Source organism: Rana temporaria, chromosome 5, assembly GCF_905171775.1.
Source record: "Rana temporaria chromosome 5, aRanTem1.1, whole genome shotgun sequence".
Lineage (NCBI taxonomy): Eukaryota > Metazoa > Chordata > Amphibia > Anura > Ranidae > Rana > Rana temporaria.
Window position 1 is genome coordinate 330,754,506 of NC_053493.1, and position 23,437 is coordinate 330,777,942.

Below are 23,437 nucleotides of genomic sequence, written 5' to 3' on the forward strand. Positions count from 1 at the left end.
TTGATTTGACGAATGCGTGGAAGCTTTGAACTTCCGCGTCAGAGAACGTCGGTGTCGTATACGTCACCGCGTTCTCTGTCCACAGGGATTTTGGTTTGATGGTGTGTACAACCATCAGACCAAAATCCGGCAGCGTACATGTCCGATGAAAACGGTCCGGCGGACCGTTTTCATCGGACAGATCCGGTCGTGTGTACGCGACCTTAGGGGAACTATGTCTCGTCCGTGGGGTCAGAGAGCCCTGTGAATGCAACTAACTTTATTAGGGAGTCTGGAGGGGCGCTCCAAAATCTTATTAAAGAGAGAACTCACCGTTTGTTCCAGAGCCATGGGTTCAACGATTTCAGGGACGCCTCTTACCCTGATGTTGTGCCACGTCCTGTGTTGCTTAGGTCTTCTACTTGTTGATGCATCTCAAGGTGAAAGAGATTGAGCAAATAATCAATCGCTCCATTCCTGTGTGCCCTAGAGGTTTTAGTCCCAGGCTGGTTTTGTATGAGCATTGTAAAGTTTGGGGGCTATAGCTCAGCGGGATTAAGTGCATAAACCGTTTGGGGAAAAAAAAAGGCTTTTATTTAGAGACAAGCCAAAATAAGGCTTTGCTCAGCACACAGGAAAAACTATAACACAAAAGTCTGCTTAGCTTCAGCATCAAATAAAAGTCTGCTTGTCTTCGGCACAAAAATAAGTCAAAACAAAAACACATATAGGTAGATTCAGGTAGGGCGACATAACTTTGTGCGGACGTAGCGTATGTTATTTACGCTACGTCGCCGCAATTTAGAGAGGCAAGTGCAGTATTCACAAAGCACTTGCTCCATAAGTTGCGGTGGCGTAGCATAAATTGGCCGGCGTAAGCCCGCCTAATTCAAATGTGGAAGAGGTGGGCGTGTTTTATGGAAATTAATCGTGACCCCACGTAAATGATGTTTCGAACGAATGGCGCATGCGCCGTCCGTGGGCGTATCCCAGTGCGCATGCTCCAAGTCACATCGCAAATAGTAAATGCTTTCGACGTGAACGTAATCTACGCCCAGCCCTATTCTGAATCGACTTACGCAAACGACGTGAAATTCGACGGCGGTTCCGACGTCCATACTTAACATTGGCTGCGCCATCTTTTTGGTGGTTTATCTTTACAACTGAAAACGCCTTACGTAAACAGCGTATCTTACATGCGACGGGTGAGCGTACGTTTGTGAATAGGCGTATCTACATCATTTACATATTCTCAGCGTAAATCGACGTACACGCCCCTAGCGGCCAGCGTAAATATGCAACTAAGATACGACGGCGTAGGAGACTTACGCCGGTCGTATCTTAGCAACATTTAAGTGTATCTCAATTTGAGCATATCGCTCAAAGATACAACGGCGCGGATTCGGACTTACGACGGCGTAAGTCTTTATGAATCTAGCCCATACAGTTTGTTTGTAGATGGGTCTTCGCCCTGAATTTCAAAAGTCCCCACTGTATTCTTAACAGCTCCCAGCAGACTCCCAGCTCATCTTCACAGGTGCAAACCCCATACTCCTCCACACACCTCTAGCACCACTTCCTGTTTTATGGACTGTTCTCTGGAAGTGTTAACTCTGTCTGTGCTGACTCACAGTGGTCAGGGGTGGAGGCTCTTTCCCACCCGAATAGCACTTTAGAGCCTCCAAAATTCCAGGCCTCAAATGACTCTACCAAGACAGAGAGGACTGCGAGCCAGTCCTCTCTGGATTAACTCTTAGGCCTGGAATCCCTCACCCAATTTGGGTGACCCCCTGAACACTCTCACAGCTATTTAAAGGGACCATAGTCCAAATAGTGGTGCTGTATAGCACCTGTCCAGGACTCAATCCTGGCGTCCTGCACATATCCCCCCCCTCTGCCTCAACGCAGAGGTGTTGGAGGCACCACTTGACATCATACAATGGACTCGGGAGAGGGCATTGGCATTCTAATGTTGTCTCCCGGGTCTGTGCTCTACTACGAAATTGAACTCCTGGAGAGAAAGGAACCACCTTGTTACCCTGGCATTGGTGTGCTTGTTCTGTCTCATCCAGGTAAGGGGAACGTGGTCTGACATCAAGCGAAACCTCCTACCCAGGAGGAAATATTGTAGGGAGTCCAAAGCCCACTTGATGGCCAGACACTCCCGCTCCACCACCGCGTAGTTTCTCTTAGCTGCCATCAGCTTCCTACTAATAAAAACCACGGGGTGCTCCTCTCCATTGATTTCCTGAGACAGGACCGCTCCCAACCCTTCACTTGAAGCATCTGTCTGCACTACAAAATCTTTTGTAAAATCTGGAGCTACAAGCACCGGATCTTGGCACAATGCTGTCTTAAGCTTTTGAAAAGCTGTCTCGGCCTCAGCGTTCCACTTTATCATCATTGACTTTCTGCCTTTGGTCAAGTCAGTCAGCGGTGCAGCAATAGGGGCGAAGTTGGGGACAAACCTCCTATAATAGCCAACTATGCCCAAAAACGCTCTGACCTGCTTCTTGGTTAGGGGACGGGGCCAGTCCTGTATGGCTTCCACCTAACTCATTTGGGGCTTCACCAGCCCTCTACCCACAATATACCCTAGGTATTTTGCTTCCTCCATTCCAATGGCACACTTCTCCGGATTGATGGTGAACCCTGCTCTTCTCAAGGAGTCTACGACTGCCTGAACCCGGGGGAAGGTGGGACTCCCAATCAGTGCTGAAGATGACTATGTCATCTAGGTAGACGGAAGTGTACCGTTGGTGTGGATGCAGAGTTTTGTCCATGGCCCTTTGGAACGTGGCGGGGGCTGAGTGTAGACAAAATGGCATCCTTTTATATTGGAAGTGGCCTTCTGGGGTAGAGAAGGCTGTTTTCTCCCTGGCTTCCTTAGTCAGGGGAATCTGCCAGTACCCTTTTGTGAGGTCCAGCGTGGTGATGTACCTGGCAGGACCCAACATCTCAATTGGCTCATCTACCCGTGGCATGGGAAATGCGTCAAACTTGGAAACTTCATTAAGTTTTCTGAAGTCGTTGCAGAAGCGGAGGGTGCCATTGGGTTTGGGTACCAACTCTTCAATGACCCAAACCTCGAACATTCTTTTGACCTCTTCCGACACTGCCACCCTATGAGCTTTCGGGATATGGTAAGGCAATAACCGGATTTTTACATAGGGCTTGGTCACAATGTCATGCTCGATGACTTTGGTGAGACCGGGCAACCCTGAAAACATGTCCTTATTTCTTTGTAGAAACTCTTTTGCTTGCTGGGTTTGGGGCCTAGTTAGAGTAGCAGCAACCTGCACCAGGTCAATCCCTGCATGGTCCCCTGACTGTACCCCTACTACTGCGGACACTTGTTCTCTGTCTCTCCAGGGTTTCAACAAATTGACGTGATAGATCTGGCATGGTTTTCTTTTCCCTGGCTGGTGTACCTTGTAGTCCACCTCACCGACTTTCTCTACTACTTCAAACGGACTTTGCCACTTGGCCAAGAATTTGCTCTCCACCGTGGGTATTAGAGCAGCCACCCGGTCTCCTACTTGGAACTGTTTAATTTTAGCCGACCGGTTATACACTCTTCGTTGGGCATCCTGAGCCTTCTGCATGTGCTCCTCACCAGCGGCATCACCTTAGCCACCCTCTCTCGAATTTGAGAGATATGCTCAACCACAGTTTTATGCGGTGAAGACTCACTTTCCCACGTTTCTTTTACTAGATCGAGTAACTCCCGGGGCCTTCATCCATACACTAACTCAAATGGTGAGAAACCTGTGGATGCTTGTGGAACCTCCCGGATGGCAAACAACAGGGCAAGGAGTAACATATCCCATATCCCAATGCCTCCCATCTGGGTGATAGACGGACGTCCGCAACTGCTTAATCTGAAACAGTTTGCACAAGTCCACCATCACCTTTGACATAAAAGGGGTACCCTGGTCTGTCAGTATCTCTTTGGGGAACCCAGTTCGTGAGAACATTGGGAATAATTCTTTGGCAATGGCCTTAGAGGAAGTTTTCCTCAAAGGGACCGCTTCTGGATACCTAGTTGCGTAATCTAGGATGACTAATATGTATTGGTGCCCCCGTGCTGACTTTACCAGGGGTCCCACAAGATCCATAGCGATCCGCTCGAATGAGACCTCAATAATTGGCAAGGGTACTAGAGGGTTTCTATAGTGGGGCACTGGGGGAGTTAACTGGCAAATGGGACAAGATGCACAATATCTTTTAACCTCAGCCTTCACCCCTGGCCAGTAAAACCGGTCGGTTATCCTGGCCTCTGTTTTCTCCGCCCCCAGGTGTCCTCCCAGTGCGTCGTTGTGGGCTAGATCAAGGAGCATCTGCCTATACGGTTGGGGAACCAGCAACTGCTCTACAGTTTCCCCTCGGCTCTCAGCCACTCGATATACCAAGTCCCCCTTCAACGCAAAATGAGGAAACCTCTGATCTGCACCTGGCATTTGTGAGACCCCATCAATAACAGAAACCTGCTCTCGAGCCTACTGGCCTCAAGGATGTTTCCCCCTCACCCTTCTCAACCCGGGAGAGCTCCTCGTCATCCTCCCCCAGCATGACTTGTAACGGGGAGACTCCCCCCACCCCTCGCCATGGTCGACCAAAGAAGTTGAGTGAATGTGCTCAACATCATATCCAGAGGTTGTCTTTTGGGAAATAGATGTAAGAGTGCTTCCAGCATTTCTGCAGAGGTTGAAGAAGTGGGGGGGTCAGCCTGTCAGTGCTAAGACCATACACTGCATAAAATTGGTCTGCATGGCTGTCGTCCCAGAAGTAAACCTCTTCTAAAGATGATGAACAATAAAGCTTGCAAACAGTTGGTTCACACAAGTTGGATATACTGTATATCCTTTGTGAAACTTGAGGAATATATTTAAAGTGGATGTAAACCCTCACATATACCCAGTGAAGTGAACAGACTCAGATGATACACAGGGATGAAACAAATCTCCCTACATAATTTTACATGTATATCTGCTGTCTTCAGCTTTATATACTGTTTAGAAAGTTCAGATCGTGTTAGGAGATTTTCTCTTCCTGTTCAGCACTGCAATGAGGTCTGGGCATACAGCCAGGACAGCCGATTGGAGGAAAGGCACACACCCCCTCTCCTCATAGGTAGAGACTTTAAGCTCTGTTCGCTGAATAGTTTAGGGCTCTGCTAATCTATTTATAGCATCCTCGTTGACAGAGTTATCAGGCTGATAACAGAAGAACTGAGCAGGAGAAAGCTACATGCTTAGAAGTGAGATAACAAAACACTGCAGATATGTGAGATCAGCTCAAATCTCAAATGTTACATCCCCCTTATGTGAAAGTAAGGTGCCTGGGGTTCAGCATGATGCCTTGTACACACGACCGTTTTTCATGACTAGAAAAATTCAATTTTTTTAATTGGTTGTGAAAAACGGTCGTGTGTGGGCTCCAGAACATTTTTCTTGTTGAGAAAAATGGGCAAGAAAAATTTCGAACCTGCTCTTTTTTTTCTCGTCGTATAAAATGGTCGTGTGTACGCTTTAACGAGAGGGAAAAAAATGTGCATGCTCAGAAGCAAATTATGAGACGGGGAAATTAGCAAAAGCAGCCCAAAGGGTGGCGCCATTCGAATGGAACTTCCCCGTTATAGTGCCATTGTACGTGTTGTACGTCACCGCGCTTTGCTCGAGCATTTTTTTCACGAACGTGTGTATGCAAGGCAGGCTTGAGAGGAATCACGACAAATCGCGTCGAGAAAACATTGTTTTTTTTTCATGACATGAATAACGGTCGTGTGTACGCGGCATTAGACTTCATGGAGAAGGACATTTTAAATTAGTTCTGTCTATGCTGGATCTTTCTGCCAAGAGCTGGCAGAAGAAAATCAAGCAGCAAAAAATGCTTGCTTTTATCAAATAATCACACAGTTACAGTAGGGTGACCACGTGTCCCGGATTGCCCGGATTTTGCATGTCTGTCCCGGGCACATTTATTACAGGACAATACAGTGTCCCGGAATGAAACTGACACAGCCACACCCCCCCCCCCCCGGGCCAATCTGATGCCCCCAAAAAAGGCTGCCACATCACTGCTTTACTCACTGAAAGTACTTGTCCTGGCCGGGAATGCCTGGAGGAGCACAATCCCTGCCCCCTGTTTGTGATTGGGGAAATCATAAATCCTGCCTCTAGTTTCCAATCACTGTGCTGTGATTCGTTACAGCACAAGCTGATTTTTGGGAAGGGGGGTGTCCCTGAATTGTAGTTTGGAAATGTGGTCACCCTAATTTACAGGTGTATGATGTTTAGATAAGTATTAGGGCTGTTACTGATCAAAATGTTTGTGTTCGATTAATCGATTTTTTTTAAATCGATTAATCGACTAATTTCGATTAATTATAACGCACATACAGATCCAACTACTTTTAGCTGATCTCCTTGCAGGCTGATTCCCAGTGCAGCTACCAACCACTGGTAAAATGGATAGCAGGATATAAAAAACACACAAAGGCAGCGCTCGATGGGAATAGTATTAAAACTTTTACAGTCTTCAAGTAGGTAACAAAATAAATATTGCACTGGAGATAAAATCGATGTAGCTACATAAACTGTAAAAATGGTGCGAGTAATACCAAACGGTACCAAAAGGAGTCATAAAAACATGTAGCTAAGTATGATACTGGTATAAAAATGTGTACAACGATGCCACTGCTGAATCCAGATGAGGAGAGGTTAACATCAGTCCGTCGGCAGTGGATGGCTGTAGAATCCCAGGTTGATAGATGGAAGTGATAGAGGGAAGTGTAACAGCCCTTGCGTGTGGATAGTAAGGCCCCGCCGGCATGCAGATATGAAGGCACAGCAAAGGAGCCCTTCAGGCGGAGAGGTGAGTACCAATCAAAAGAATTTTGATCAATCAAAAAAATTAAAGATTAATCGATGAATTAATAGTTAATTTCCACAGCCCTAATAAGTATGCTTGTAAACTCATTCTATTGGCTAGAATATATATTTTTTCTAGCCACTAGAACTATTTACATGCATATGTGTGAATTTGCACGTTTATTTCCCCAATTAATACCAGTAAGGTCCTCTCTGAATTCAGGTTTGGGGCATTTTCTTTATGCCCTTAAACACTGCTCTAAATTTTTTTAACTAAACACAACAATGTACATGGACACATTGGGGTAGATTCAGGTAAGAGATACGACGGCGTATCTCCAGATACGCCGTCGTATCTCTGAGTGTGCGGTGTCGTATCTATGCGCCTGATTCATAGAATCAGTTACGCATAGATTTGACTAAGATCCGACCGGCGTAAGTCTCTTACGCCGTCGTATCTTAGTGCAATTTTAGGCTTGCCGCTAGGTGGCGCTTCCGTATATTTACGCGTTAAATATGCAAATTAGGCGCATTTTTTTAACGTCGTTTACGTTAGGCTTTTTCCGGCGTATAGTTACCCCTGTAATATGAGGCGTATCCTATGTTAAGTATGGACGTCGTTCCCGCGTCGAGTTTTGAAAATTGTACGTCGTTTGCGTAAGTCGTTCGCGAAAAGGGCTGGACGTAATTTACGTTCACGTCGAAAGCAATGACGATTTGCGGCGGAATTTCGAGCATGCGCCGTTTGTAAAATACGTCACATACGTGGGGTCACAGTAAACTTAAATAAAACACGCCCACATCATCCACATTTGAACAATGCGGGCTTACGCCGGACCACATACGTTACGCCGCCGTAACATAGGGCGCAAGTTCTTTCTGAATACGGAACTTGCGCCCTAAATTACGGCGGCGTAACGTATCTGAGATACGTTACGCCGCACGGATAGATACTCCAATGTATCTGAATCTACCCCATTGACTGTAGTAGAGCTGCATTTAGAGACATAAAAAAAAATGAAAAATGCTTCTAAAATTGGCATTTTTTTCTGCCCATGGGCATGAGGCCTTAAACGTTGGAGTATTTCTTCTTTTAACCCACTAGGTGGTGCAGTCACACACCTAATGTGAGCGCATCAAGCCAGCAGGAAGCTCTGGTCTTTTTACAGGTTTTCTTGAAGTCAGTCCTGTGTTGTTATTTATGTAGCTGTATCATAATTCCAAATTTCAGCATTCTGTTTTCCAGATATTTACAGGACAATATTTCTGTGGTTGAAAGGAAAACTACTTTGATCATTTCGTTGTTTGCACTTCTTAATACTGCTGCACACAATGATTGGTGATCCGGGTAAATACGCAGTATTAAATTGTCCCCATTTCATGTTAGCATAACAGGCTGGGAATATATGAGCTCACAATAGGATGGAATGTCACAGATGGTCGGGCAGCTGAAGATTCCATACTGCCCACAGGCCGCTTACCATCCTGTTATGCAGGGAAACAAGATTGTGGAACAGATGTAGAACCATTTGTATAATAATACTTTTGTTACTTACAAACTGTTCAAAAATTATGATCACATTATATTCTCTTACATCTTCAAATGCATTATGTGTTTTTGTGGTTATTATTTTGTAAAGTAGCAGTATGGGTTTGTGCTGATCTGATTTATATGAATTATACAGCCACCTGAATTGTCTGCCATAAAAAGCAGAGATTCCACTGACCCTAACATCCCGAGCAACCTTCTAACTCTCATGTCCCACCTAACTAGGGTTGCCACTTTTTCTTCAAGCCAAACCTGAACAATTTTGTGGCGCACAGTAAAAAAAAAAAATGTTAGTGTACACAATAGCAGTGATGGAGAACCTTGGCACCCCAGATGTTTTGGAACTACATTTCCCATGATGCTCATGTAGTCTGCAGTGTAGTGGAGCATCATAGGAAATGTATTTCCAAGACATCTGGGGTGCCAAGGTTTGCCATCACTGCACTATAGGATAACAGATCTGGGACACCTTTGGGCGCTCTAAAGAGAATAGTAATGCAGCACGCATAGTGCCCATGCACCCTCCTGTCAGGCCCTGTTCTAAGCCACATTATTGTCTGAATATTGTGTCCGGGTTTCACCTGGAATGAAACCCGGACACATGATTCAAAACCCGGACTGTCCGGGTGAATCCTGGACAGGTGGCAACCCTACACCTAACCCAAATCTTCCCAGCCTAATTCTAATGCCGCATACACACGATAATTTTTCAGCATGAAAAAAAACTGAGTTTTTCGGCATGTAGAAAAAACAAAGTTTTTCCAACTTCATCATTAAAACGACGTTGCCCACACACCATCGTGCTTTGCTCTAGCAAAGCGCGGTGACGTACAACACGTACGATGGCACTATAAAGGGGAAGTTCCATGCGGATGACGCCACCCTTGGGGCTGCTTTACCTGATTCCGTGTTAGTAAAAGACGATTCACGCTTTTCTGTCTGTAACAGCGTGATGAATGTGCTTACTCCATTATGAACGGTAGTTTTACCAGAACGAGCGCTCCTGTCTCATAACTTGCTTCTGAGCATGCGCTGGTTTATAACGTCGTTTTAGCCCACACACGATCATTTTTTACAACCCGAAAAATTACATTGTTTAAAACGTCGTTAAAAAATGCAGCATGGTCGGAAAAAAAAATTGTAATTTTTCAGAAGCCGAAAAATGATGTGAAGCCCACACATGATTATTTTAAATGAAATTTTTTTAAAACTACGTTTTTTTCATGCCGAAAAATGATCGTGTGTACGCGGCATAACTCATCTAACTTTAACCCAAATTGAATTTTCACTAATACAGTAAAACCTTGGATTGTGAGCATAATTCTTTCCGGAAGCATGCTTGTAATCCAAAGCACTTGTATATCAAAGCAAATTTTTCCATAAATAATGGAAACTCAAATGATTTGTTCCTCAACCATTTATTCATAAGTCCTTCAGTCTAAAGTCCATATAAAAAGATTATAGCAATGTGATAAGTTGTGTAACCATAAAATGTCCATCCACAAATGGAAGCCTCCACAAGGGGATTAGAAGCAAATTCCAGCAGGAGCTACAGAGTATAAAAGAGAAGAGAGGAGCCTCTAAGTGTAGCAATATGTTTACATTTAATGAAGGTACAACATTTAGCAACTCACATGGTTGATGATTAAAAGAGGCACATCTAAGTATGCAGGCATCCAGGGTAAAGAGATCGACATAGACCATCCTCCTCACGGCCGGCTCTCACCGCTATTACTCTGCAATCGTGACCGGGAAGACTACCCTGCAATAGAACGATCTGAAAGCAAGGCTTGAACCACTAGTGGAAAGGACGACATCAATGGGGGTGAGGAGAATGGTCTATGTGCACAGCTTTACCCTGAATGCCTGCATACTTAGATGTGCCTGTTTTAATCACCAACATGTGAGTTTCTAAATGTTGTACCTTCATTAAATGTAACCATATTGCTACACTTAGAGGCGCCTCTCTTCTCTTTTATACTCAGTTGTGACAGGACGCTACTCTTATATCAAGACATCGCTTGTATATCAAGTCAAAATGTATTAAACAATTTTGCTTGACTTGCAAAACGCTTTCAAACCAACTTACTCTCAAACCAAGGTGTACTTGTCTGGAAAGAAAACCTGTAGTGAGAAAAAATGGTGGCTGCTACTTAAGCCCTGTACACACGGGCCAGAATCTCGTCAGGAAAAAACTGGCATTTTTCCTGACGAGATTCTTGGCAAGAATCTCTTGCCGCCCGAGTGTACAGACACTCCTTTCAAAAGAACTGCGGTTCTTTTGTAAGGCAAGAACGCGGTGATGTCATTGCGTACGACACACATGCTTTTGTCACATTCTATGCCGTCGCCGCCATCTTGCTGCACCCTACCTATGCCTAGGAAGCTACCGAGCATGTGTCAAAGTCATTTCGAGCATGCGCAGGTTTCCACGGCGACAGGTAAGTATACACCCTCTCGGGTTTCTCGGCAGGAAAACACTGGCGAGAATCACGGCGAGAAAATAGAGAATATGTTCTCTATTTTGCTCGTCGAGATTTTAAGGCAGTTTTCTTGACGAGAAACCTGAAAGCCTCGTACACACGCTCGGTATACTCGGCAAGAAAGCTCTGCCAGCAGTTTTCTTGCTGGTTCTTGCAGAGTAAACCGAGCGTGTGTATGAGGCTTAGGTTTCTGAAAATGCTAGTTCCGTACTAGGTCAGCGGCACAGAAAGCATTGAAGGCAGACCTAAGCGGGTAACTAGTGTTTTTCAAAAGAAGGATAACAATGTCAGACTCTGCATTTCTTTCTATACAGGTTTCCTTGAACTCTAAACAGTCTCTCACTAATATGAACCTGACCCTAACACTCATCTCAAAAACTGAGCTGTCTATACCTTTACTCTTGCTCTAACTCTAACTTTTTTGTAGCAGAAACCTGTCCCCTGGCACTATGCTATCCCCAACTCCAACCTGTCGAAAATAATATCCTTTCTCTCACATTGCCCTGTACCCAACACAAACTTGTCCCTATTACTAGCCTGTCTCAAACACTAAGCTATGATAACCTGCACCAGCTGATGCTCAATTTTCTTAAGGGAGGGGCCCGCGGCCCCTACCCAGGCAGCCAACCCCTACTCCGGCGCTCGATCGATCTATCCTCGGCATTAACCTGCTCCATCACCAACCTAAATGAACACCAGAGGGCACCAGGCTAAGTGTAGCATTAAAGTACCTTTATTAGATAAAAAACAAAGGCAACTAACATGAGAAAAGAAAAAACAACGCTTGTCATCGGTGTTTCTCAACTGGCATAACCCCTTCTGGGGGGAGTTCACAAATCACATCAGTCCATGGCAGGAATCCTAATCAATGCTGCAGACCAGGTTATTCACAGAAACCAGGAAGCAGCCAGGAAACTGGAAGCAAATTCACTTTGAATGCAATGGCAATCGGAAGTGATGTCACACACCAGGAAAACGAACAGGAACATGGCTACTTATTTCAGTGCCACCAAGCTCATTTCTTAAGCAAACTTGTCATTGACACTAGTTTGTCCCTTACACTAATCCTTACCTTAAAAATGATGTCCTAAACACTATCCTGTCTCTAATACTAGCCTGTCCCCAGCACTATCTTTTCCCCAGCACTAACCTGTCCCCAGCACTAACTTGTCCCCAGCACTAGCCTGTCCCCAGCACTAGCCTGTCCCCAGCACTAACTTGTCCCCAACAATAACCTGTCCCCAGCACTAACCTGTCCCCAGCACTAGCCTGTTCCCAACAATAACCTGTCCCCAACACTAGCATGTCCCCAGCACTAACCTGTCCCCAGTGATAGCCTGTCCCCAACAATAACCTGTCCCCAGCACTAGCCTGTCTCCAACACTAACCTGTCCCCAGCACTAGCCTGTCCCCAGCACTAGTCTGTCCCCAACAATAACCTGTCACCAGCACTAGCCTGTCCCCAACACTAACCTGTCCCCAGCACTAGCCTGTCCCCAACAATAACCTGTCCCCAACAATAACCTGTCCCCAACAATAACCTGTCCCCAGCACAAGCCTGTCCTCAACACTAACCTGTCCCCAGATCCCCTGATGAAGTCATGTGACATGACGCCACACGTAGGGACAGGAAGTACCAGACCCCACACATCCTAACAGGAGGAACACGAGCACGGCGCTCGTTTTGTTTGGAAACATCTCACCATTGGAAATGTGAGTTTTTAACTTTTCTTTTATTAAACCTTTTTATGTGGAGCTGCACCATTGCCTTCCTTTTGTCTTTTGTTTATATACCCCTCCAAGCACCCAATACCCAGTGACTGCCTAGGTGGTAACGAAAGATAGAGGAAGTACACCTATCAAGACGGATCGCACAAACTCGCTGTTCGTAGGAGATAGGCCCACTGCTATAGGCCTCCATGTGAGTGCACGTGCATGTGATATATTATCTTCCATACCTGCAGTCACAGTATTATGCCATATTTGCCCTTGTCTTTCACTTTCAACATGACCATTTGATTTGGAGATTTGGATGTCACCTCTACCCTGCCGAGCCTGTGAACATACAGTGTGTAAATTGGTTTTAGGCTGTCCGTGCTATGGCCTGGAGGTAAGCCTTTTACACCACTAGAGGTGTGCGCACCGAAGTCTGCTCTTCTACCACGGGATACCCCCTTGGGCCTCTATTATTGTTCACAGTGCACTTTAAGATTTAATTTGTGTTGTTTGACGTTTTTACCTCATTACGGTCCCACATCTTCCCTCTTCTGGGACTTCTGGGACTCCATTTGGATTGTGTTATATTTGAACTATTTGGCACCATTCACATCAACTAAGCTGTTATTTGACTTCTTTACCTATTACGGTCCCACATCTTCCCTCTTCTGGGACTTCTGGGACCTCATCTGGATTGTGTTATATTTGAACTTTTTGGCACTATTTACATTAACTAAGCTGTTTGGTTTTACATGCTTCTCATGTTTGTGATGTTCATCATTTAATTTAATTATAGTGTATGATTAATATTTAATTTATGCTCACCATTACTGACTCACAGACCTCCCACCCTCACTGGCTCTAGCGATTACTCAGTGGTGGGTTTTTGCTACTCACTTCCTTGTGCATCTGCTCTTTACCCTTCCTCACACAGCGCAGTCACCATCATCTATTTCATTCACACATTTCTGGCCAGGACCGGTTCCAGGTAACTGCAGCAGTGCCCCCCCCCCCATAGTATTTAGCACCGATAGCGCGAGAGCCCTTCCAATTTATTGTCCCCAGCACTAGCCTGTCCCCAACACTAACCTGTTCTAATACTAACTTGTCACTATTAATAACTTGTCCCCAACATTAACTTTTCCCTAGTACTAACCTCTCCCCAGCCGTAGTCTGTCCTCAACACTAATGTACCTTAACACTAACCCATCTCCAACACAAGCCTTTTCCTAACAGCAATCTGTACCCAACACTATCTTGTTTTGAGAACTAACCAGTCTCTAGTACTAACCTTTCCCTAACCCGTGGTGGAATGAAAGAAAATGGTATGATCCTATATCCTGTATGGCCTAGGTCTGCAAATAGCAACTTTTATCAGGATCATTTTTAGCACATTGGTCTGTCCTGTTTGTCGGTTAGGAGTTGTCAGCAGCTATTTTCTAATATACCGCAAACTATTTCTTCTGTGTAACCCATGTGATTACATTTCCGCTCCCCCTATTTTTCTTCTTGTAGCCAGCAAGGCCTCTTACTTAACTGTCACTGACTGTGTGCATCTTTGGCATCGAATTAATGAATCGCTGGACTGAATGCAATATTTGAACTAGGAAAACTCCTATTAACTCCCCTGGACCCGATCTTGAGCCAAACAATTTACCCCGATTAGCTTCATTATTTAACATTTTTTCATAGAAAGAAAAAAGCAGACGGTGAAAAAATAATAAAAAATAAAGAGACCCTGCTACCATCTTAAAAAATGCAGATAAAAGCACACAAAACAAGTACTTTAAATGCCTACTTGCAGCATTTTTCCTTTCCATAAATGATTGTCATTGACTAGTTATAAGCCTCTGAACCTCTACAATTAGTGGCACAGTGGCTGTGTTTGAAGGGCACAGTGGCTGCGTTTGGTACAGTGGCTGCAATTGATGTTTTTTTTCCAGAATGTTTCAGTTTGTTTGCGCCCCCCAAAAAATTTGAGCACCAGCCGCCACTGCATCACGCGCTGTCTCAGTGGGTCTAGAATGCTGCATAGGCGGGTGAGACTGTCTCTCCCTGGGACGCACAGGGGTGCATGCTAGCAGGGATGGACTGGCCATTGGGACTGCAGGGAGTTTCCTGGTGGGCCGATGGCTCAGAGGGCCGGCTTCAGTGACAGCGGACCGCCGCCCCCCTCCACTCCTCTGTCTCTCCCTTCCCGCAGCGCTCACCTCTTCTCCCTCCCCACAGCGCTCACCTGGGGGGAACAGAGAAGCAGGGGGAGGACCAGAGGAGCAGGGGGGATGACAGAGGAGCATGGGGGAGGGGACAGACAGCCGACTCAACAGCTATGGCCTGGGAGTTTCTCACTTCTGCCTAATCTTGTCCCATAAGGGGGGGCACCGAACTGATTCTTTGCCCCGGGTGAAATAATGTCTAGCTTCCCCACTGGTACTGCCTATAAAAGTACCAGTACCAGCCGTTCTACTGTAATAAAGTAGAACGGCTAGTGGCTAGTGAAGGGGGAGAGGGGAATTGGGTGGCCGGGGGGGGGGGGATTGAGTGAGTTGTCCGGCCGCCATGGGAGAGACCTGTCAAAGTGGGCCAGTCTGGATGAAGACCAGGGACACATTTTTGTCCCAGTCCAACCCTGCATGCTAGCAGCAGGATTGTTGTAACCTGGATAGGTGAAGCCCATGTTTTTAAGATGTTTGTGAGTAGCACGCTTTTATTACAAATACATTTTAAATAATTTTACAGTACTATGGGAGCTTTTCTTTTTAACATTTAGAGATTTCATGACCTGAACAAGTGGATCACCTGCAAGCCAAGCTGTGTACTAGGAGGTATAATATTAATGAAGCTGAGTTTGTCAAGCTTTATTGCAAGACAAAAACGTCTGGTGAGTCATTCCCACTAAGGGGGCTTTTGGTAAAGCATGAAGTGTTGTGGAGGCTTTAATCTGCTATATATATATATATATATATATATATATATATATATATATATATATATATATATATATATACTGTATATCTCTTGGACAATTGGATGTTTTAATATATCCTGTGCCTCTTATTCTGTGGCCTTTCTATAGATGTGTTTATTTCATGCACACAAAAAAACGAACTAAAAAGCACAACACTAAATAAAAGTGCTTCTAAAGCCATGACTATACCGGTAGTAAGTCAAATAAACCTCCCATTGCCACATTACCCAAAATATGCCTTAACTTATAAATAAACAGGCGACATCCATTTTGGAGTAAAATTGGCCACTTGGCCATTTTATTAACAAATTAACCAACATCTTTATTTCACTAAACAATCCTTCACAGGAACAATTGCCACCCTGTTGGAGATGATTGAAGGCATTGACCAAATTTCACTCATACCAGCGTGGCCATCCAAGATCCCAGTGGCCCATTCGCCGACTCGAGGACCATAGAACTTTGAACCTTCCCCACGCTGATACCCATCAACCGATGCCAGCTAAACCAGGGTTTGCTGGCATCAACCGAGGATCCCATACCTTGATGGTTCCCCACTTATGCCAAATTGGTCAAAATGTCTACTGCCTCCAAAGATCCCCAACCGCTAACTTCAACCCAAATACAACAACTTATTGGGCCCTTTTCAATATCTGTGTTCAATGATCCGACACGCAAAATTCAGTTTCCCCAAAGGAACTGCAGCTGTCGCAACTGAATTTTTCGTATTCCCACCACCGATCGAACCGCAGCCTGAAGATCGTGCAACTTGTCCTCCAGCTAAGCGACACTCCATAGCCCGAGAGTCGATCACTATGCCCAAAAAACTAATTTCGGCCACAGGACCCACAGTCGTGTCCGGCACCAAAGGGATTCCAAAACAATCTGCGATATGATGTAACATTGCCAGCAAGATCCTGCACACACCAGACGACAGTGGTCCCACGCATAGAAAAATCGTCCAAATAATGAATGATAGAATTGATGCCCGACACATCAGCAAACACTGTTCAACATAATAAACATAGAAAGGTTGGATGGGATTTTAAGGCTCCATGCACATTGAAGCTGATAAACCGCATTTTTTTTGCGTTTTTTTTATCCATTGAAAAAAAAAAGCTAAAAGACACTACACTGAAAAACGCTAATAAACGCTATTGCAAAAATGCTATAAAACGTTGAAAGGCTCCCTGCAAAGCTACTGGCGTTTTTTTATAGCTTTTTTTTGCTTCAGTGTGCATATATCAAAAACACGTTTTATTTTATTTATTTATACAAAATTTAATAAATAAATAGAATGTAAAAATTCCATCATATAAAGAAAATAAAGTTTCAAATATGCATACAGACAAATCTATCTACATGTGTTTAGCCATTCGAATTGGCTTCCTCAGGAGTTATTTACGCACCTTGAAAATCCCATCCAACCTTTCTATGTATATTCTTTAATAAAGGGATGTGGTGCCCATGATTTACAGTTGACAGGTAACACGAAATTCTCACTGGTCAACGTAAAACGCCTCCTGCCATTTGCATCCCAAAAGGTAAAAACTGTCAGGATGAACCGGCAGCAGCCGAAAGGCCGCCTCCACATCCGTTTTTGCCATCAGCGCTCCCTGGCCATAACGCCTGATCCAGCACACAGCTGCATCAAATGAAGTATATGACACTGAGCACGCCTCCGGGTCAATGGCGTCGTTGACCGAGCCCCCCTTCAGAAATGACAAATGGTTAATTAAGCGAAATTTACCCAGTTTTTTTTTGGGCACCACCCCCAAAGGTGACACCATAAGGTTTGCCAATGGAGGGGCTGGGAATGGGTCGCACATGTGGCCTAGGGCCACTTCTTTGTACAATTTGTCTGAACCCACCTCCGGATGCTGAAATGCCGAACGCAAATTCCGAGACATGGGGGGAATGTTCTGCAGCCAGCAGGGAATATGAAATCCCTCCCGAAAACCCAATTCCAGTAGCCGGGCAGCCGCCCGGTCCGTGTACCTGTTTAGAAATGCAACCATCCTTACCACTCTCACCGGAGTGCTCCCCTTTCCCCGAAACGTCACCCGAGCGACCTTTTCCCTGTCTAAAACATCATGACAAGGTGTGACCACCCCCGCAGCTGGAGCATTCGTGTTTGAAACAGCAACCATTTCCAAACCTGCAAGCCCCCTCATTGAACTGCCAACACACCCCCTTCTTCTTTGCGGCCGACTGTCCGGGGCATCTGAACCACTGACCTTCCCCTGAAAAAATGCTGTGGAGGCCCGCGCCGACAACATAAGCTTCATACATAAGCTGATGTCCTTATGGTCCCAGCGTATTGATGGGCAAACGGCCTTCTGCTGACGAAATTGTTTGTCATACCGAAGCCATGCCTGCCCACCATAAACTCATGAGCCTCCCCAATAGCATCTTGGTAGCAAAAAAGTGCCGAGCAGCACTTTTTTCACCAATCACGCTCGCCAAAATAGCGAACGCCTGAAGCCAGTTAACAAAGGAACGAGGAATAAGGCGATAACGAAGCTTTTCCTCCTCCTTCTTTTTAGACTCATCAGGTTTAACCCTATCCAGGTTAAACTTCTCGAGCGGCAGCAAGGAAAAAATCTCCACATACTCACCTTTCAATATTTTTTCCTCAAAACACACATACACCTCACATTTTGCAGCATCTGCCAAACGCACAATGTCGACTGTCTTACTGGAATCCTTTGCGGCGTCCGGCTTGTCCACCACAGGTGAAACCACAGGGACCCCCGCCCCCCTGCTGGCGCCTGACCAGCCACTGCTCCTGACCCCGCTACTACCGCCGGCGTGGAAATCGACCCTGACTGCTCGGGAACCCACCCGGACACTGGGGAAGAGATGACCGAACCTACCTCACAGCGCTGTACTGATAAGCGCAAACCAGACAAAATGCCCTGCAATTCCGCCCCAGCTCCTGACGCAGCAACCACGGTAGCCACCGCGTGAGGTGCAGGTGCGCTAACTGATACCGACGGGGGAGGGGAAGCACCCTTCCCCCCACTGCCCCCCTCCCCCAAACCCAACAAACCTCTCAACACAGCCTGCAAAAAAGAGAGAGAGTTAGTATGTGACTTACCCGGCTGCACAGGAGAAGGTCCCACAGCCGCACATCCCGCATCCACCGTCGCATCCCAATCCGACCGCATCCCGATCCGGGCCCCTGTGCCCATCTGCAGCAGTGCTGGTTCTCTCTCTCCCCTCTCACATGCTCGGAAAAAGCAGTGAGAGCCATTTGCTCCTGCTGCTGTCAATCAAATGCTGTGAGAAGGGAGCAGGGAGTGAGGCCGAGCCCACAGGTGCACCACCATAGGAAGCGTCTTTCTATGGTGGCACACTCAGAAGAGAAGGAGCTGAGAGCACCAGTAGGGACACCAGAAGAGGAGGATTGGGGCCACTCTCTGCTTTTGGTATGGTGTCAGATTTGGCGGGTGTCAACTGACCAGGGTGCGGAGCGAACCCCCATAGCAACGCCACTGACACCCCCCATGTTTTGGCACCTGGGGCAGACCGCCTCCCCCACTCCCTCTTGGTATGCCCGCATCACATCCTGTAGGATCCGCATCACAGGAGGAAAGAAAATAGCGGCTCCTTCTAAGCGTAGCAATTGAAATATGTATTAAAAATAGCAAAGGCATAAGAATAACACTCACAAAGGAGCTAAAAACATAGGGCTTATCTGTAAGATTGTTCTTAAGAACAAGGACGGCGTTCCATGGAGCACATCCGTAGGTGGCGTCATTTCCGGGTATGAGGTCAGCGGGGAGGTGCACACGTTCGAAGCATGCATGCTTCTTCATCAGGCTCTATACGCATCACATCCTGTCTTCTCTCATCCACAGAGAAGCCAAGCTCCGATATTCTGATGTGACGGCAACGGGGGGCAGTGCCTGGTCAGTATTCGCTACGCAGGAAAAAAGTGTGTCTTGTGGTTCAAAAAATACGGTAATGCTTAAGCTCTAAACGCATCTAGCATTAACACGTGTTTAGATGCGTTTACACACATTTAGGTGTATCAAGCATTTTTCTTCCAAAACGCTGCAGCTCCTAGAGGCACTGAGTGTGTTTTTCTTTTTTTTTCTCTGCCTATAAAAGTCCTTGCCTCTAAGCATGGGGCCTTACAATTACTTTAAATAAATCCCCCCCCCCCTCATGACCACCACCAAAAACATTATTAAAAAGCGCATTATTTTCAATCATTTTTTGCTTTGGCAGAGTATGTAAAATCTGTAATTTTGTTGCAAAATCAGTTCCATGAAAATAATTGTACTCTTAATTACAGTAAACATTTCTAACTAGACAGAGACCTACAGTCTGTGAAACAGAGGTAGGTGGATCTTTGAAAACAAACATAACACCATATAAAAAAAACGTAAAATTATATTTGGAATTGTGAGAAGAAGAATATAAAACGGGGTGAAAACATGTCCCTTCGAATAAGATGGTCTTGCTAGAAGACGGTATAAAATGAAGAATGGCTGGGCCGTACTTCTTCATTCTTCTGTTATTGTTTCTATAAAGCAGTATATAAGAAATCCCATTTTAATAATCCTTTTTTCCTTGTGTACCCTTATGATTGCTTTAAGCTTAAGTGACAATTTTACTGTACCTCACTAAGTTATAGATCATTAAGCAGAAAAAAATGTTGCCAGTTCCTGCTATTTTACCATCTTACCCCATCTTGTCTCATTAGTGAGAATTGATTGAGCATGAAGGTGTTCCCTGGCTGTCACTAGATAAAGTAGGTGTATTCGGCTTTCATCTGTTCTGAATTCTTCTTGTCTCATTATCCTCACAAGGTCAAACACTATGACACAGAGATCGCTTGCTTAGCACTATGTCCTAGTAATTATTGCTTGCTCGCCCTAACCATAAGTGAATATGGCATCAATGAAAAAGGGTGGTGTGTAGCTAAAAGCCAAAGTTAAGTCAATATTAAAGTTAGCAAACCGAGTAAGGTGAAAGACTATGCTTCTCTATAAAACACTTAAAAGTTTTACAAACTGTTATCGTGTCTAGCTAACAAGTCGCTTAAAAATAGCCATTTCCTACTATTGAATTTCTTCCAGGGTTTCTTGCTAACATTCTACTTTTATATTATTTTATAATATTTGTGTTTCCGTGGCTGATGTTAGACAAGCCCTATAGGGAATGTATAATAGTTATGTTCTCCATTTTAGTTAGGACATATTTCTTTAGGCAAATAAGAAATTAAATTGCATGTGACAATTATGCAATCTTTTATCCAGCAAGCAAACAGAGATGCTGTACAGATTCTGGTAATCAATAAACTGTTTATAAAGCTCAGTAGCTCAAGCTACTGTCATCACTGAATGAGTAATCAGCCAAGTGAGGGATCAGTCCTAACTTTAAATCAGAGGGGTTAGCCTAAGGAGCAAACTTCAGCTATGATTTTTAGCAACCCATGTTGAGAGCATGTGGCCTGATATGGTTCAGGAGGGGGCGCTCTACCATCCCCTTTCCTGACCTGCCGGGCTGCATGTATAGTATGTAATTTGGGGGGACCCCACGCCATTTATTTATTTTTGCCATGGGGTTCCCCTTAAAATCCACACCAGACCCGAAGTCTGTTCCCCCCCCAAGCCTGTTATGGACTTGGGGGGGGGGGGACACACAACACTTTTTGTCTTTATTTTCTCGATAGCTGGGTACCGACAATTTTAACTGCTTTTTTTTTTTTTTACACATGTCCCCCAGGGCAGTACCCAGACCCCCAGACCCCTTTTGTGGCTAATGACTTGCATATAAGCCTTCAAAATGAGCACTTTAGATTTTTCCTTCCCAGCTCCCATAGACTTCAATGGGGTTCGCCATTTGGGTTAGAACATTGCTCCTGTTCAGGAGTTCTGCTGCAAACTGAATATGAGGGGTGTTTGGCCCATCACTATCAGCCAGTTGCTGCTGCAAGGGAGAGGAGAGAGCGCTCCAACAATGGATAGTAAAGCCTGGAGTGGTGACGTCACCCATAGGCTTTAATGGCCCATCTGTTGTCCCCTTCCTCTCCCCTGAAGCCGCACTGGCTTAAACAGGAGAACCTGATCATGTGGCTGGATCGAAGCCTGAAAATGGTTAAGTACTGTATACATATTTTTCTTACAAAAGTTAGTTGGCATAGGTGTTAGAAGGGAGGGAGGGAAAAATGTTTAGGCTAGTTAGGTGTAAGCTGGAATTCCACTTTACTAGACAGATAGATCTTACATTGGTGATATTTAATAACCACTGAACTTTTATTTTTATATCACTTTGAAAAGAAAAAAGACCCAACAATTAAAAAAAAAAGAAAAAAATTTAATAAATCAGTGCTTGGAATAATTGTTTACAACATTCAGAAGCTAACACTACAATTTTTGATACCGATTTAACGTAGTATAAAATACAAACGTGCAATGCTTAAATAAAAGTAAACAACATACAATCAAATATGTAACATTTTAAACATTCAATACATGTGTTAAGCCTGTGTACAGTAATCGACCAACATCCATAAGGTCATACACAAGAAAATTTGTAATCAATCCGGGTGAATATGCAAATTCCACTAAACTGTTTTTTAAAACAAATGCAGACTTCCGGTTCCGGCGCCGTATGTAGGGGAAGCAAGCTCCGGAGGCTCCGCACCCACCGCTCGGATAATCAGCATACAAAACCCCGACACAGCCTCGGATTGCGGTGACCTGCATCTCTGCTCATTCCATGGGCATCAGTGGATGGAACGATACCTCACACAAGCCCGAGCAACACGGGGCTCGGGCATAATAGAACCAGCCGCGGAAAGCACGGCCCTGGGCAACATGGCCGCTGCAGAGAACGCACGTGGCGCTTCTTCACTGCAAGGTATACAGCAGCCAAGCTCACACAACAATCTGCCGGGCAGCGGATCATACCCTGAGGGGATGGACACTTCGCTCCCCGCTATACCTGACCAAGCCAGCACGCACGAGCGCATTGCTAAAGCGGTGGCGGCGCTGCTCTCACCTACCATCACAGCGGCAGTTGATAGAGCGGTCGCAGAGGGCATACAGCAGCTCCGGAAGGAGATGGGAGAACACTCTGCGAGGCTGGAAATGGTGGAACACAGGGTGTCCTCAATAGAAGAAGACCAACACTCCATGGAGACCGTCCTGGAACGATTCACACAAGATCAGCAGCACCTCCATGATCGCATGGAGGACCTTGAAAATCGTTCCAGGAGGAATAATTTGCGAATAATCGGCCTTCCAGAATCCCACAAACAGAGTTCTTTAATGGACATCTGCTCGGCGGCCATACCGCAGATTTTAGGCCTCAACCACAGGTGTACTGTGGAAAGAGCGCATCGCATCGGCGCCCAGTCTGAAGATCACGCCCGCCCCAGGCCTGTTATTGCAAGGTACTTAAACTACGCTGACCGCACGGACATGCTGCAGGCCTTCCGTAAATCCCGTCTGATAGAGTTTGAGGGCCAAAAAATTTTATTATTTGCTGACTATTCGGCGGAAGTGTCACGCAAACGTAAGGACTTTCAGCCTGTTTGCGCTGAACTCTATAAGAACGGAGTCCGCTTCACGCTAGCCTACCCAGCTGTTCTGCGCCTACAAGCACCTGATGGAAAACAACACACATTCCAGTCCGCAGAGAAAGCCAGAGCATTTCTTCAATCCTTATCTACCGAACGTGAGCCCACAGCTACATACGCAGATCGAGTGAAGCAAGGCCCTAGAGACCAGAGGAGCCCGCGCAAAGAACCTCCGAAACGCCTCAAGCAAACACAGTCATCCGACCATCAGGAATCTGGTTGATGTTTATCTACCCCGGCTTTGATCCCAGTGACACCTTTCAACCCCCCTTG